Source organism: Echinops telfairi, unplaced genomic scaffold, assembly GCF_000313985.2.
Source record: "Echinops telfairi isolate 266 unplaced genomic scaffold, ASM31398v2 ScPeMD7_12;HRSCAF=54, whole genome shotgun sequence".
Classification (NCBI taxonomy): Eukaryota; Metazoa; Chordata; class Mammalia; order Afrosoricida; family Tenrecidae; genus Echinops; species Echinops telfairi.
In genome coordinates, this window is record NW_022103909.1 from 8,618,136 (window position 1) to 8,622,107 (window position 3,972).

Consider the following 3,972-nt stretch of genomic DNA (forward strand, 5'->3'; position numbering starts at 1 on the left):
TTACCCAACGAACCTAGGCTTTGGATATAAGACATATTGTCACAGGATGTTTAAATAGATATGTTCTCTATAGTTCATACTTACAGATGTCTTTCCTTCCTGCGACCCAGTTTCTTTTGAGCCCCTTCCTCCCAAGAAAGTATCTTGTCCTAGCAAAGGAGTATTAGTTCTAACCAGAGCTAGCTCTGTGAACTTGTACAGAAAGAGCAGTCATCACCCACAGTTGAGCCTGGAACCAAAGAACTTGGATCAAGGAAGAAAAAGTCACTAAACACATGTCCCCCAAAAAGTTGGACAAGGGACCTGATAACCCATCTTCTGGCCAAGAATCGTCATCCTGCCCCAATGTACATTCATGATTATCCTTGAAAGTCTGCTACATATTCCCAATCCCCTCAATGTTCTTCCTGGTGTACAAGAATAAAACTTCTGAGCCCCTTGTGGGGCTGGTTCCTGTTTTGATCAGTCCGGGCAAGGCATCCCCGTTCACTTGCATCTACTCTCGTCTTTGTTTCCCAGCAAACTCTCAATCAGGAAGTTTGTAAAACAGTTATAAAAGACATTTGGGGGTGACATGGGAAATTTCACTCTGGAAGGAAAGTTAGATGAGAATGCCTGAATAATGCAAACTTTTTGATTGTGGTAATCACCATGCAAGATGATTAAGGAGAATAGCTTATTTACCAACCACAGGCTGAAGCTTGCATTTTGAGATAGGGTGTCATGATGTCTGTCATTTGATGTCAAACACTTCAGCAAAGAATGTATAGGTGTGTCTGTTTGTCTGTCTATCTGTAGGGACACCAGTTATACTTTAAGAAATGGCCACATCAGCTAGGCAGCGGCTCTTCTGGTGTCCCTGGACCCACCTGGATGATATCCTGTCCCGACAGGTAGCCAGGGATGCTGCAGCCCAGCCAGAGGCACTGGGAAGCCTCCACACTTCCCCTCAGTATTAGGATAGCATGGACCTAATAGGCCCGACAAGTTTCCAGGTTGAGAATTATGGTGTGAATGGTTTCAGGAGCCCGCCTCAGTCAAACTCTAAAAGGAGAGCCAGAAGGACCTCCCTCAGTGGAAACTTTCCTGGCCAGCCGGGCAAGGTTGGTAGCAGTTCTGCGACTTGGTCTATAAGTCCCCGCAATGCAAATGAAAGCATGTCTCCTAGATTGGTTTTTCACCATTTTTGTTGTCTGTCAGCACCTATATGAAGTCTTTCCACTTCTTGGGGTTGAGCCCCAAACAACTGGTGAGCCAGCCAGGTTATTGGAGCAAGCGTGGAACCTCAAAAATGGACGAGGGGACTCCACAGGGTTCTACCCAGATGATCATTGACCTCCACGTTTGGTCCCATAACAAAACTGTTAGAAATGCGGGGACTGGCATGTGAGTAAAGGGTTACCCCCTCTCCCCCCCACAAAGCATTGCAAGATTTGTTAGGAATCCTGAAAGGAGTAGGGTTTGTTAAGGCAACCTGACCATTTAAAAAAAAATCATTTTATTGGGGGGCTCGTACAACTCTTATCACAATCCATCCATCCATTGTTTCACGCACATTTGACCTGACCTTTTTCGTGAATTGTTCATGCCACCACGGAAGCTGGGCTGGCTACATGAGTGACGGTGAGGTGGCTGACAGAGTTGAGATTAGAACTCAATGTTAGCATGGGTGCCTCTCACCAGAGAAGTGCTTCTGAACTACCTGTAGGCATCGACTGTGGTAGGAATGCTGGCAGACTGCTTAGAAAAGTGTGCACGGGTAGGGAATGGAAACCCAAGTGCTGGGAGTCCCCTGCCAATTCAGAAGGAGGGGAGCAGTGGGAGGAGAACAGAGAGAGTCCCCTCTTGCAGGCCAAGCCTATTGGTTGCCAGCGCTGGGAATGACTGGCCTTGACCACAGGGTGTAGTTTCCCAGGACCTACCAAGGGGGAGAGAATCTGTTGCTGCTGAACTGCCGCTTGCCTGCAGATCCAAGAGCCGGGAGATGTGGACCACCACAGCCGACCTGACCTACCCCCGAGTGGGGCATATCTTGGGTGTTGTCTGGTTGGTTCAGACTGAAGTCATTAGCACTGCTCTGACTGAGGTCAAAGCCTTCTCCAGCCCAGTTAAGGTGAAGCAGCTGCAGCTGCTCCTGGGATTCCTAGAATAAGGACATCCCTTCTTCCCTCACCTTGCCTCATTGGTGAGCCCCATATCTTAGTTGGTAGAAGAGGGCATGCAGTGGGATTGAGGTCATGAGTGAGCCCAGGCATTCAATGCCATTAAAGTAGCAGTAGAGCCAACAGAGGCCATGGGACTGTGCCTGCAGGGAAAGAGAGTGAACTGGATGTTGCCAGCTACCCTGAGGGGTAGGTGGCAACTGCAACAAGGTTGGCATATGCTCCTGGGATTGGGGGTACCCACGGTGGAAGGTCAGAGAGGCCAGGTACAGCCCTGCAGCAAAAACAACTCTGTGCCATCGACAGTAGGTTGCCACAGGTAGAAGCCATCACCGAAGGAGCCGTGGGGATGTGGAGAAGCACCCTGAGAGGTGAACGATGCCACATCTTGGATCCAGTAATACTTGCCAAGGAAGCAGATTATCCACAAAGCACAGAGCTGACCCAGCAAGAAAGCTTCACATTCAAAGGCCCCAGTCCCATACCTGAGGAGGCTGGTACACAGATGGCTCCACCCAAGGTCACCCTCCCGGAGGACAGCAGTGGCTACCCAGCCAATGACAGAGGGTATGTGGATTGATGGCGACGAGGGGTAGAACAGGCAATGGGCCGAACGAAGGACTGCATGGATGATCCTACTGCGTGAACCCAGGGCTTTAACCCCGTGCATGAACTGCTGGATGATTTACATAGGACTCACATGTGGTTAGCACAATTGGCGGGGGAGGGGTATGGAACAAACAGAACTGGTTTGTAGGCCAGCAGACCCTGCGGGCAGGAGAATATGGAACAAGCTCTCTGCCCAAAATACAAGGCAGGGGTACTGCTATGTTTTATGTCCCAGCCCATAGCCCACTCATTCCACCAGCAAGAGCCCAGACGGATGACAGCCTGGCACTGCCCTATACTGCAGGCCCCTGCTAAACAGGTTGCAGAGTGGCCCCGTGGGAGGCAGAGCATGAAGGACAGTGGGCACTTGAGCAATCACCAAAGACTGTCTTTCTATGAAGTGGATCATAGAAGCTTAGAGATATTGCCTGCAGAGACATGCTAGAAAGGTGCAGGTCTACCCACAAGATCTGGATATAATACTGTGTGCAGACACCCAAATGGTGGCAAGTGACTTACATATGGCCTCTCCCTGTGTCTGGTAATTGTCATCAGGCCCTTAAAGGTGCGGACATTGCTACCAACCTGCTGCACACCTCTCCATGTCAGAGAGCCACACAATGCTGTGCCATCCATGACCTCTCCCCACTGTGTGCCACCTATGGTCTCCCCAACAGATGTCGACAGTGACCAGGGAACCCACTTCACTGGGCATGAGGTACAGGACTAGGCTGAGAACATGGGCATAGCCTGGCCCTTTCACCTTCCTGTCATTCCTACTGCTGCCAGACTCATTGAAGGATGAATGGATTCCCAAAGCAAGTATTGCAACATGGTACCGACTCATTGCAGCCATGACAGACCCAGGGACTTCCAGAGACCCTCTGGCGCTCACAAGCACAACCCAGTGCCCAGCAATTGTTACTACAAGGGCTGCAGAAGACCAAAGGAACCCAGGAGTCTGGGAAAGACCAGGATGGTCCCCAGCCTCTGCCTGGAACCTCAAACACTCTCCTGTGACGGTTGTCTCAGGACTGGGGCCCTGCGAGGACTGCTGCCCCTCTCCCAAGGAAACAGAAATCCAGTCTTCTGTCTTCAATATTTCAATGCCTTGGGGAAAAGGACTAGAGTCAGGGTTGCAGGTGTCTCCATGGTTGCACCCAACACCTGCCTGAGCCTGCAGGTGACTAATCCCATTGAG